Genomic DNA, 14,155 nt, shown 5'->3' with positions numbered 1-14,155 from the left:
CCATCTTCCACTTTGCATTGATTGAAGTATCCTTTTCATTACTTTTGGTTTGCTCTTCAAGCAGGCTGAACACGCCTCCTTGGTCAGAAGAAGCAGGACCTTGTAGCATAGAACAATATGCATAAATGCTAAATATTGAGGAAATAAGACTAGATCATCAATAGCAGGAGGAACGATGGGGCACAGTGGGATCTTCAAGCTAGGGAGGGTTAGAGGTGAGTTACAGACACAGAGAATTCTAGATAAGGGGCTTGGGTTTTTCTCTAGGGACCTTTAAAGTATTCTGGCCCAGTATGGTGAACAACATGCACATATGAATACCTAGATACTCTTTATATTTGTCTTTCATGTTCAGATACTATATAAAGATAGGGACTTAACAAAGGCTCACTGTCATGTATCTCCTGGGAGAGTATGTATGGAACCTTCCCCTGCAAACATAGTCTGACAATTTTTATGGTAATGACTCCTCATTACTGAATACTGGAAGGAGAAATGGAGACAGACATTCGGGGGATGGGATATAAGCTGCCATCAGAATAAGCAATGCAGAACAGAGGAGAACAATATTAACCTTTTGCAGAGAAGTCTAAGCTTATCAAGGACTTGCAAGAGCCCATTAAGGAGGTGTTAATTAAGAGCATAATATTGGAATCCTACAGCATTTAATAATATTTGAGCCTCTGCTTTTGTGGAATCTAGCCAGTACAGACTTCCTAGTATGGGCTAAGGTAGATTAGCACATTTCAGCTTGGCTTTAGTAGACCTTGGACTGTTGCTAAGGAGTCAAAAGCTTGTACTTGTTGCTAAGGAGTCAGGAATCAATATTAAGTAGAAGACTTAGGGAGTCCCCTTGGCTGATGAGAACTAAGACACAAATTGCCTTCATTTCCCTGTTGGGCATTAGCAATTTATAAAGAGGCCTGGAGACAAAAGACAAGGTTAATGAGGATGTGAAATACATAGCAGCATTTGTTTATTTAGATGAGATAATTATTTTCCGTGATAGCAGAAAAACAGAAGCAGGGTCCTTTGGATGTCTTGTGTCCCAGAGGAAACAGTTTAAAATTGTCCTTGGATATGTATGCATACATTTCTGAACTACTATTCATATAGTGGATACACAGGGTCCCAACCTGGAGAGAGTGTTGACCCTAAAAGTGTTATCTACTATTATCTACTATCAACAATGGTAGCCTCTAATTAAACTATCAAAAATGGTGGCCTCAAGCCACCAATTGTAGGAAACTAAAAAATGCCTTAGGGTTTCTATAGCTTTTCAGAAGACTACTCTTAGAGTACTAATCTCACAAGTTGTATCAGGGTTTCATTGGGAAGCTTGAACACTTCCAACAAAGAAGAGAAAGACTACAGGACAAGCAATACCTATTATCAACTGACCTCAATTATCAGGAAGTCCCCAAGAAGCTCTCCATTAGGAATTGGAGAGTCTTCTTCTGTCTCTTGAGTTTGGGCTGACCCTGAGTTAGGGGAGGTGATTTAAAAAAAGGGGGTGCAGGGGTTATTGGTTGAAGTGTCCAGGATTATCTTCAAGCACTTCGGAATCCCACTGAACTCTTAGAACCAAATAGAACTCCTTAAACATGCCTTGTGCCACAAGTTCCAACCCCAGCACACAAGCAGCAGAATCCACTGTGTCACTCCCAGAAGAGCATTCTCCATGGACTTCTGTGATGTACTACTAGTGAGGAATCAATTGTGGTTTCAGTGGTGGACTAAAAATGTCTATGATAAAACTTGAAAAATGCTGGAAGGTTATTTTAAAATACACTTTTAAATGAATGGCAGCTCTTGTAAGATAGTAAGCACAGTACTGTGATGGCAGAAATAAAGTGAGATCAGAAGTCCCAGGAGATTAGCAGGTGCTATAGCCATCAGTTGACTTGGGAAGTCCATTTTTCACAGGAAGTTCACAACCTTCTGTTTTAACAGCTGCAAGCATTGGGGACAGCTCCTTGGAGACAGAGAACAAAGTGGGGAAAGTTGACTTTACAGATACCAAAGGATTATAAAGCCATAGTAATTTGAGTGAGGTTTTAGTATAGAGAGAAATGAACCAGTGGAAGAGTGAAGACTCAGACCCACACATGTATTCAATAAACAGTCTGGGACAACTGCATATCCACGTGGAGAACAAGAATGCACACTGCTTCATGCCATGCATCTCATGGAATAGAGATTTAAATATAAAAGCATAATGTTATGCTTTTAGAAGTACATATACAAGTGTATCCTTGGAACTTCAAGGTCAGAAAGGGTTTCCTTAACCAAATATGAACCAAAGGAAATAATAGTGAAGCATCCAAATTCATTAAAACTGAGAGCTGCTCTTCATAAAAATAACTCAAAGAAAGTGAAAAAGAAGTGTCATACAGTTAAATGGCAATGGAGTAGGGGAAGGTGGGAGAGAGAGAGAGAGAAAGAGAAGAAGGCTCCGATTAGTAAGAAAAAGAGAAGACAGCCCAAAGGGAGAGAGTTGGGATTGGCATTTCATAGATGAAGAAACACAAATGGCAGGAAACATTAAAAATTCCCAATATCATTAGTTACCAGGGAAATATACAAATAAATTGCATTATACATATGCTGTCTGGCAAAGTTAAGATATTTGATCACATCTGATATCTGGCAGGGCTGTGGAGCAGCACGCAAAGGTACAACGGAACAACAGTGCATTTCTGGATAGACTGTAACTTAGGAGAATTTGGCACTGTCTGGTAAAGTAAAACTGCACGTATTCTGCCGTGGAGCAATTTCACACAGGATCATCTGCGCTGGTGAAACTGGCCTACGTGCACCAGATACGTGTTTAAGAATGCTCACAACAGCATTCTTCTCATAGCAAAAGCCCTGGGAGCAACCCAAATCTCCATAGACAGGAGGAGAGACAACTAACTCCAGGGTGGCAGATACCTCTGGGGGCGAAGTGGGAGTCAGGTCCAGGTAGTGTACCTGGGGGCTACTGATCTGTTTCTTTAATTGGGTGGGGGCATGCAGTTTTATTTCTGGGCTTTATGACATGCATATTATAATTGTGTGTATCAAACATTTCACAGCTAAAGAATTAGAGAGATCTAATCTGGGCTCATCACTGGGGGTGTGGGGGGACCAAGAGTCAGAGTATAAACCCCAGTGTGAGAATTATCTTTTACTTGTAACGGAAGCCCTGCCCAAGAAGGCAGCTCAGCACCATTTCCAGTTCCCACTGGAGTTACTCTCTTTAGAAGCTAAAGGTGTGTTGCTTATTCATTTTACACCTTGTCTTCAAGCCCACTTTATCTGAGGTCAGAAGGCACACCCAGACCCAGGTAATTCTTGGTTCAGTGACTCTTGTCACGTCACCAGTGGGACGTTGAGGATTGTGGGAAATACTTTAGCTTGCTAAAATCTGGAAATTCATATTTGTTCCCTGTCTCATCCATGAAGACCCACCACTAAGGATATTTTCTCTGAACGTGTCCCTTCTCAGGAGGCTGGGGACACTTACTCTGGGAAGATAAGACAGTGGAGTCAGCCTCTGATCCCTCCAGGGCTGACATTTCTGCAGGGTGCCTCCATGACCTTAGGTGCATGCCCAGATCCAGTGGGGAAGCTGAGCAACCCACCCAGCTCCAGCCTCCTTTGCCTGGCCTTTAGGGACTTGGAGGATGATGCCGAGTTCTCTGCTTGTCTCAAATAATCCTCAAGAGAAAGTTTTGCACAGAGGGTCTTTGTCATCTTCATGATGACATTTGAGTTGCAAAGAATTTCTTTTGTGAACACAAAAACAATTGCCAGGGAGAAAAAATAAATCGATGGGTGGGGGCCTTCCTAGCCTCAACACACACGCACACACAAGTTCACACCCACACATGCATACCAGAGAGCCTATGGAGCTAGACATACATCATTCACCCTAACAAGAAAACACAAAAGTTCTTTGATTCTTAAGTTAAAAATCTCACCCGGGGTGGAGGAAGAAGGGATAAAGTAAACTCTCTAAACCTGAGTGCCCCTGTGTCTTCATGTCCACTCCCAGTTCTCAGAGGATTCATGAAAATTTTTGAAGTCTGGCTACTCACTTCTCTTGCCTCATCTCCCCTTGCCTGGCACCTACCAGCTGTGCTTCAGCCACACTTTCCATTCCTTCATGTTGTGTTTTGCCTCGGAGTCTCTCACAAAAAGATTCCTCAGAGAGAAGTCCAGAACATTCTCTTCCCTTACCCAGCCCCCATCCCCACAGCCCAGCACTGTATGGCTTCAGTTTCCCTTTACCTTTTACTGTGTCCTCTGCCCACATCTCCCTCAGAATTAAGCACTCATTTGGCCTCAGCCAGTGAAATCTGAAGTCCCCTGACCATGTTACTTATATAAACACAAGTCTGCTACACCATGCTGTGTCTTCAGAGGTCCTAGGAGTCCCCGGTGTCATTAGCCCACACGACTGACAGGGAGGGCTCTTGGAATGGGACGCTGCCAAGAGGAAGAATGGGCACAGTCACAATCTGCTGCTTTGCCAGACAAGAAATGGAAGATACGATTTCCCAGTTGCTTGCCATGCAAGCCACCTTGCCAGAACTCCCGGGGACGTGGGAAAAGCATTTTTACCAGTGGCTTCCACAAGGCATATTAGGAAAGAGAACCCATGATGGGCAGTAGCAAAAAACAAGCCATTTCCATTCAGTGAACCCACTGTGAGACTGTCACCACATCCTCCAGTCTTAGACTGCCATGATGGGCATGTGATGGAGTGTGTGACAAAACAGCCAGCTGGTCCTCTGCAAAGGCTGACACTGAGTGTACGGCATGTATCTCTAGGAATTTGTGGTTTCTAGCTGAAGAGATAGCTGCTGGTTTCCCTCATTCCCTATGGAACGAAACGAAACAAAACAAAAATGGCAAAAATGCCAAAGAATTGACTTTGCTGAGTTCCTATCTTTAAAAACACCTACATTGGTTTGTAGCAGGGATAGATCAGGGACTTCTGAGACTTCATGAATCGCAGTCCTGGGAGTTAAAGCACCCTTTTATGCTAAATCCATACCTGCTCTTCTGTTCATCTGTGTGTTACCAGTTTGTTTATGATCTGCCTTCTAAAGTGGCACAGAGCCCATGGATACCCTTTTATACAAGACAGTTCTAATAACTGAATTTCTTGTAACTCCCATGACTATTTTCCTTTCCAAAAAAATATTTTGTTTCTTTGGTCATTCTTTATGGGAATTGTTTCTTAGGTTGTTCACCAGTTTATTTTACAACCTCTCAAAAGGTACGATACCCCAACTCTCCAGCACATGCCCCAGGTGTGAATAAAGGACAGTTGTTCCCTTAAAATACCTTGTTTGACAAGCTTCCAACCTGACTTATGGACATTGCAACCTTGCATGCTTAGATTTGTTTGCTAGTTCACCCATTTCATGCCTGTCTGCTCTCATCTGAGACTGAGGGTTTCCAAATCTGCATTCAAGTAAAAGAGAAAAAAAAAATCAAATTTCCTGAATGAACCCCCAGGACATGCTCTAAAATTCTCTCTCAATTATTCCTGGGTCCATGCCAACTCCTTCCCACTGAACTGCACTGTAGCATTCCAGATCAAATCAATACTTTAATCGAAATTTAGATCAAATGGTGCAAGTTTTCACAGTGACATCTATACAAGGTGTATCAAGATATGAATATTAAGTTGTCTGGGCTTCATAGCAGCACTTGGTTTAGATTCACTTCTTGTATCAGCACAGCTTGAGAAAAACAGATCCCCAGTAAGTCACACATAATGTGACAGGTAAGTCACATTTCTGAGGGTATATGAGGAAAATTGCTTTCACAGAAATAAGGAAAGAAACTTTGTCCCAACTGCCCCAATCCTGCCCCTGGGCAAATGTTCACTCTTGCATCCACAAGGGACAGTGGGTAGGGAATTGTCAGGGTCTCCAAGCTAATCCATTTTTATTTTCTCCTTTTACCTTCCATTTTGCTTAATCTCTTTCTGCAATATTTCTGTTCTAGACCAAGGTAAGAGGCACTTTTTGCTTTCACAGATGCAGTGATTTTAAAGACCAGAACACAGTAAGCAGCCTTGGAAAAAAACTCCAACAGGAAGGAGGAGTGCTGAGCAGGGGATGTCTATCTTCTGTCGGCTAAGACAAGTTCCTGCTTCTTGTTGAAAGAAGAGAGCATTGTCTTAGTTCTAGTTTCCTAGAATCCAATGGCTGTGACACAGGTTAGAATGCAAGCAGTTTATTGTGAGGTGATGACAGGAAGTATTGGTAGGACCATGGGGAGGAGACGGGGAAAGAAAAGCAGCCAGTGAAGTGTTACCTTCAAGTGAATCAGCATGTTAGGAAACTAAAGTTTCGTTCTGCTGGAGAAATCTGGGAACCAGGCTGCACCCACACCTTGGAACTGGTTGAAAGGGAGCTGCAGTATCTATCCACCACCTCCACTAGTCATTGCTTTGAGGGTAGTTCTTGGGCGTCACTAATTCTCCAGCACTTCTAGCCTGTTGTGCTTGGGCAGGCAAGAAGTAGTCAGGCAAAGAAACACAGATGCTGGGGCACTTGGGTGGCTCAGTGGGTTAAAGCCTCTGCTTTCAGCTCAGGTCGTGATCCCAGGGTCCTGGGATCGGGCCCCCGCATCGGGCTCTCTGCTCAACAGGAAGCCTGCTTCCACCTCTCTCTCTATCTGCCTGCCTCTCTGCCTACTTGTGATCTCTGTCAAATAAATAAATAAAATCTTAAAAAAAAAAAAAAAAACAGAAACACAGATGCTGGTAGTGGAAAGGCAGATGTGCTGTTCTGAATTTCCTTATCAGGGAGAGAGTAGAAAACAGACTGAGCTCATAGGATGCTGAGGGGATAAAGGAGATAGCACCTGTGATAGGTCAGCCCTTCAGCTACAGGGAACAAGCAGGGGATGAGTGTTCTGTGAGTTGTTTGCATACTAGCTACATAGCAAGAGCCAGAGGTCCACATCTTTTTCAAAAACAAATTATTATACCTGCCTAATTCTTAATACACTTTCCTTTTTCCCCCCTTATTTCAAAGAAACCTCAAAATTCTTTGCCAGAAGCACACTAAATCCCATTTGCAACATTGCAAAAGATAGTTAAGATACCAATCTTAAAGGTTTTGGTCTGTCACAGTCTAATCAACTTAACCATCTAATCTATCATAATGCAAAAACCTTTTTTGGGGGGGCAGTTTTCTATTCTTCCTAATTTTTAATACAGTGCTAAAATCACTACATTACTACAAAGTAAGTGCTAAGATAGCCCACCAAGCCCCATAGGAAAGTAAGGAGGATAGGTTGTCTTACATGTATTGATCAAGAAGAACTAAAAGAAACATAAGGAAAAAGAAGAAAAGCCAGGATTCCACATAAAACTGAATTTCTTCACTCTAATGCAAAATTCCAAATTTTGAAAATGGCAAGGTCAGTACAAAAGACATAGATCAGGACTTTAGTGGGGCAATTTGAAATTGCCATTAAGTGAAGCAGCACAAAATCCTCATCTTTTTTTTTTTTTTTTTTTAATTTTTAATGTTAGGCTTATTTCATCCTTCAGCTGTCTTCCAAGATCATTTAGACTGTTTTAAAGAAAACAAAACCCCCTTCCAACAGGCTATTATTATTTTTTTTTCTTCCAGCTGTTTCAGAATCTGTGGCTGGAAGAACTCTTTGCCATTAACTATAAACATTATTAATTGGTCAGCTACTGCAAAAATCAAATAATGTTTTTTTCTGTTTGTAATTGGAAATGTTTGTATTTAGCTAAAAGGATTTTCATGGAAATGAAGAAGACATTCAATACAAGGAAAGATTATGGAATTGGTTTTATTATGCTGCTCACTGGCTATATTTGCCTTGTTCTTCTTTTTAATGGTGGGAGTATGGAGTTCTGGTTAACTGTCTTTCCTGATTAATTATACACCATAAATGAAACTATATTAAAGATCCTTCATGATGAAAACTCATCTGGAGAAAATTTGATTCTTCCTTGATGTTCCAGAAATGTTTAAAATTAAGACTAACCATTATGCAAATGGATTCTTAGATGTTGGTTATCTGAATGATAACTTGGAGTCTGGAAGAGTTGTTTATGATTGATGGATCATTGAAAGACCAAAGATAACATATTGTCCTGATTTTTGTCTCCTGAAAGACTGTACATTACTTATAGGTTGTCTTTAATTATATATGCTTTTTATGATTCACAACATCATTCCTTTTAATATTCCATAGTAATTATTAGTGAAGGGCTGGATGCATATTTGCCACAAGCATTGTATTATCATGATTTACTCTAAAAAGAAAAGGTAGTAGAAGCAAAAGAAATCTTTTTAGTTACATCATAGAAGTCAAATCCCTCCCTGTGTCCATCACAGTGACTGGTCATTTCTCTGATCTTGACACTATTATCAAACCCATTGGATCCCTGACCCACCCAGATTAGTGAAGGTTCATAAATTGGGTCTTCCAGATCTCTCAGTCCTTAATTAGACCTTATTTTTATCTTCTCTTCATCTCCTTAATGTAAGTTCCAAAGTGAAGCTGTCTTTGCATGTGGTTTCCACTAGGTCAGAAGGTGGGTCCTCCCTGAGGACTCAGTTGCTTGGGCACATCACCCCACTGTCCATTCACTTCTGTCTGAAAGGATTTTTATGGGAATTAAATGTGGTGACACCTGAATGGCACTTGGAATATTAGTATTATTTTTATCTACAGTAAAGAGTCCTATATTGACTTTCCCAGAAGTACACCCTAAGACCAGGATATGTGAGCAAATGGCCTATTTGGGAGGTAGTCCCAGGAAGCATGGGTGGCAGAGTGAGGAAGTGAGAAAAGACAGGGAGTAGTCTACAGATGAGTTGATGAGCAGGTTACATCTTTAGGAAGCTGGGATCAGTCCTTATGGGGACCTCTGACAAAGTAGGTAGGCCATGCTTCAGAGTTGTCCTGTCTCATGTTTGAGGAAGCTGGATTTTCTGTCTGACACTGGTTGTCACTGGTTATCTCCCCTCCACCTTCATTTTTCCCTTATTTCTCCTAATATCCTCCATGTTATTCCTTATGTTCCACAAGTAAGTGAAACCATATGTTAATTGACTTTCTCTGCCTGACTTATTTCACTTAGCATAATCTCCTCCAGTCCCACCACGTTGATACAAAAGCTGAGTATTCATCCTTTCTGATGGCTGAGTAATATTCCATTGGGTATATGGACCACATTTTATTTATCCATTCATCTGTTGAATCTGCTTTTTCTATAGTTTGGCTATTGTGGACCTTGCTGCTATGGACACAGGGGTGCATATATAGTTTTCACTACATCTGTATCTTTGGAGTAAATACCCAGTTGTACAATTGCAAGGTCATATGATAGCTCTATTTTTAATTTTTTGAGGAACCTCCACACTGTTTTCCAAAGTGGCTGCACCAACTTGCATTCCCACCAACAGTGTAAGAGGATTCCCCTTTCTCCACATCCTGTCCAACGCTTGTTTCTTGCCTTGTCAATTTTTGCCATTCTAACTGGTATAAGGTGGTATCTCAATGTGGTTTTAATTTGAATTTCCCTGATGGTTAATGATAATGAACATTTTTCATGTGTCTTTTAGCCGCTTGTATGTCTTCTTTGGAGAAGTGTCTATTCCTGTCTTCTGCCCATTTTTTGACTTGATTGTTTTTTGGGTATCAAGTTACAAAGCTGTGATTACCAAGACAGTATGGTACTGGCACTAAAACAGACACATAGACCAATGGAACATAATAGAGAGCCCAGATGTGGACCCTCAACTCATGGTGGAATAATCTTTGACAAGGCAGGAAAAAATATCCAATGGAAAAAGACAGTCTCTTCAATAAATGTGCTGGGGAAATTGGACAGCTATATACAGAAGAATGAAACTCCACCATTCTTTTACATAAAACACAAAGATAAACTCAAAATGGATGAAAGACCTCAATATGAGACAGGAATCCATCAAAATACTGGAGGAGAACTTGGGCAGTAACCTCTTTGACATTGGTCACAGCAACTTCTTTCAAGAAACATCTCCAAAGGGTTCCTGGGTGGCTCAGTCGGTTAAGCAGCTGCCTTCAGCTCAGGTCATGATCCCAGGATACTGGGATGGAGTCCCACATTGGGCTCCTTGTTCAGCAGGGAGTCTGCTTCTCCCTCTCCCTCTGCCTGCTGCTCTGCCTTCTTGTACTCTCTCTCTGTCAAATAAATAAATAAAATCTTAAAAAAAAAAAGAAAAAAAAAAAAAGAAACATCTCCAAATATAAGGAAACAAAAGTGAAAATGAACTTTTGGGACTTCATCAAGACAAAAAGCTTCTGCACATCAAAGTAAATAGTCAACAAAACAAAGAGGCAGCTCCCTGAATGAGAGAAGGTATCCACAAATGACACTACAGACAAAGGGCTGTAATGATGGATTTTAAATTTTCCTATAGACACATGCATGAGAGACAGTGCCCCTGAGTGTGACACTCTCCTATGGGTGGACCCAAGTTTTGACAACAATCTCTCAGATGTTGAGAACTGATAATACACTGTAATTATCTTATAATAAACATTTTTAAAAATTGTGTTATGTTAGTCACCATACATACACTATCATTAGTTTTTGATGCAGTGTTCCAAGATTCATTGTTTATGTAGAACAGCCAGTGCTCCATGCAATATGTGCCCTCCTTAATACCCAGAACTAGGCTCACCCATCCCCATGTAATCAGCATTTTATTCATGGTCAAAGTACAAGAACACCTCAAGAAATGCCTCAGTAAGGAAGGAAATTGGTCAATGCTTATTCTCATTCTGGCCATTCTATTCCTTCCCAGATAATCAAGCAAGTCCAAAGGAAGTTCCAAGAGTAAGATGTCAGACAATATTCACAGCTTCTTTGCACATCCACCAGCAAGTCTCCTGGAGAAAGTGGGTAAGTGGCCCAGGTGCCAGGCTCATAGCACTGAATTCAGAGACATTTTTGACTCACACTGTGTGAACTTGGGTTGTTTACTGAGACCTGGATGCTGTATTGTTGCAATCATGTGTATCTCAACCAGCTCTGCCATTTACAGGGAGCACTCAACCCAGGTATGTCAGCCACCATTTTGGATTCAGGCAAGATTACTTCCTGGATGGTATTAGCCTCATGTGTGTGAGGCAAGGCCTAAGGGGACAGCTGAGTTTCAGAAATCTTCCTCATCTACAACTGTGTGTCTGTTGGTGAAGATTTTTTGTGAGAGTGCGGGAGTATAAGAAGGTTAAACTTCCATCTGTCACTGGAGAATTTTTCTGATAGGCATCATGACAGTTCAGCTCTTTTCTGTGTGAGTGATATAAGATACTGTCTCTCAACTCCACATCTTTTGAACCTAGTTTTGGCACTTATTAACATGGTTGCTGGGCAAGGAGTAATGTTGTTATAGTGATATCTAAAAATAACTCTAATTTTCATCAAGGAAATAATTTCCAAGCTTTGGTACTTTTTGTATTTGTTGTAATTGCTTTTGACACATTTCCCCTCTGATTGCAATGTGCAGGTGTGTAATGGGACCCATGCCCTCCTGGGTTAAACCAGTGCCAGGAGCAAGTTTTTCAGTGAGAATGATTCAGCACTCTGCTCGTAATATGAATTTCCAATTGCTATTAGAAACCCAAGATCAGGGCATGTTAAAGACAAACAGAAGTTAAATAGAGTGTATCCCAATGTCTTTGTGAAAACAGTGATAAAGCAGAGGTACTAAGGTGTTAGGGACTGCCCCAGTAGTTCCAGATTATTTAGCAGGAACTACAACAGAAACCAGATTCCAAGCTCCACTGTTTCCTGCATGAATCCAGACAGTCGGCCTCAAAACCTCAGACTTGTCTAACTTTCTCTCCCCCTTTCCTCCCCTAAATATAGTTGTTCATGTCCTGCCATTATGTCTTTCCTGATTTCTGTCTACTAAAATTCTCTGATTCCACTCCTATTATTTTAGCCCTTCATTCAGTCCTATATTAACTTCAGCTGTCACTCAACTTGTCTCCTTGGTGGCCATCTTTATCTGCTTCAACTCCCCACCCCCCATTCCTTCCACTTCCAGACTAGATTTCCCCATACATTGCTATGTATTCGTCTTTTGTAAAGTAAGGCTGTTCCTAAGTTACAGAAGTAGAGAGTTAAAAGGCATTTTTAATAAATGCCAATTAATTGCTGTAAAAGCATACCCTTTATGTGTCCTTCCATGTCACCTCTATTCCAACCCATGCTGATGGTTTCCTACTGTGAGCTCCAGTGACTCAGTCTGAAGCTGTCTCTGGTTGAGAAAGAAGCTCCCCTTAATGCAGAGCAAGCAGGAAGCACCAGGAAATTGAGGCTTCAGGAAGTGATTCTCAACCAGTGATGTGTGGGAGATTCTTAATTCTTCTGAAGAAGTGTTCTTCTGTTCAAGGTCTCCAGTGGGGATTAACTGCATTTTCTCATGACGATAACCTGCGTGATAGCACACCTGTATCAATTCCCTTCTCTTCCCTCTCCCATTTTTCCATTTTTCCATTTTCCACCTAGTGCTTCTTGGGATTACCTCCCAAATGAACAGCTTGCCCTCCAATTCTTGTCTCAGAAGCTATGTTTTTGGGAAGCTAATCTAACAAATATGGGGTAAAATTGGCTCAAGGCTCAAGCCTGGGATGAGGAAAAGAGAGCCAAGATGAAACTACACGTCAGGAAGGGATCATCCCACTGGAGCAGTGGGAGGTGCCAGAGAGACCTTTCTGAAGACCTGGGGAGGACTGAGGATGACTCATGTGAGGAAAACTAAAAGAATTTCTTAGAAGGCAACTTCCTATAATTTGTTCCAAGGCAAGGTACAGGGAAGTGAAAAGTGAAAGTTTGGTAAAGTGCTGACCAGGATCTTGGAAAGGGCTCTGTTCTTTATGCTGAGGGAAATTGGAAATCATAGAAGAGGTTAACAGAGAAAAAGAACATTATAATATTGGCAGTTTTGAAAGATTTCTGTCTCTAGTCTGTTTGTCAGACTGGGGTAGGGGAAAGAATGGAGGCAGAGAGACAATGAAGAAGCTGTTATAATTATTCAGGCAAGAGATGATGGGTTTGGAGGATATGTAGCAAGTGGAGATGAAAGACTTTGTTTTGTTGGGAGGTGGTGGTTGGGAAAAAGGAAAATTCCAGAATGATCCTAGAATGGTGGCTCAAGAAACTAGGTGAATAATGCTTTCATTCACTGAATGAGGGGGTTATGATGGGGAAGAAGATGATGGTTTTGGTTTGGGGCTTGCCATATTTGGGTTGTAAGTAGGAATGTTTATTTTTGACATATACGTAGGAATGTTGAATTAGATGGTGGGATTATATGGGTCTGAAGTTTAGGAAATAATCAGTATACAGGTACTAAGTGAAGGCATACATATGGACACAATGTTTCAGGAAAACATTATTAATTTATTTGACAGAGTGAAAAGATGCAAGTGCCAAGAGATTCATGATAATAGCATTTTATGGGTGGGTAGCAATCAGCAAAGGAAGCCAAGTGGGGATGACTCAAAAGTATGGGTGGAAAATCAGGAAAATAGGAATGCCACAAAGTACAAGGAAAGAAAAATGCTGTCAGGGATGAAGTTGAACTAAGAGCTGAAAACTCTCTGTTGGATTTCATGGCAAGTAGGTCTTTTATGACATGGGGAAAATGGATTTCCATTGAGTGATAGGGCCCCAAGATCCCTGCCAAGTGACTAAACTTGAGAATGTAGTGTGAGTGAGGCAGGTGTAGACAGCTCTTTCTAGAATATGACTAAGAAAAGGCTAAAGAAATGGAGTAGCAGAGGAAGATGTTGGCTTTTAAACAGTCAGAAATTAAATCTGCATTTTGACAATGACCATTATAGAAACATAGAAACTTACTGTAGTGAAAAGTGTGGAGCCTGGTGGATTCAATTTCTAGAGACATATAAAAAAGTTGTATCTAAAATTATGAGTCTGTCTTACAAGAGAATTGTTGGCTAATCTGAGAATCATCAGCACAGTAGTGATGCGGGAGAGCGAATTGGATGGGAAGAGAAACTTTGGGGGAGGCAAACTTTTCCTCTATCCTCCTAGACAATCTGGGCCCCAAAACTAAGTTGATATAAGACAAATCAACAGGAGAAA

At 41.1% G+C, this 14,155-nt stretch overlaps 1 long non-coding RNA gene across 1 annotated transcript in view; it reads left to right on the top strand.

Moving 5' to 3' along the window:
- The first annotated feature begins 1,630 nt into the window (after window positions 1–1,630).
- The window catches only part of LOC309871415, a 28,691-nt gene continuing 16,166 nt past the window's right edge, over window positions 1,631–14,155 (top strand). Inside the window, exons 1-2 of the long non-coding RNA XR_014315264.1 lie at window positions 1,631–1,705; window positions 10,845–10,942. This is a non-coding gene — a long non-coding RNA (uncharacterized lncRNA). The remainder of the gene's footprint in view (window positions 1,706–10,844; window positions 10,943–14,155) is intronic.

Source organism: Mustela nivalis (assembly GCF_964662115.1).
Source record: "Mustela nivalis genome assembly, chromosome: 8".
Taxonomy (NCBI): Eukaryota; Metazoa; Chordata; class Mammalia; order Carnivora; family Mustelidae; genus Mustela; species Mustela nivalis.
This window is presented reverse-complemented; position numbering and strand designations above follow the sequence as displayed.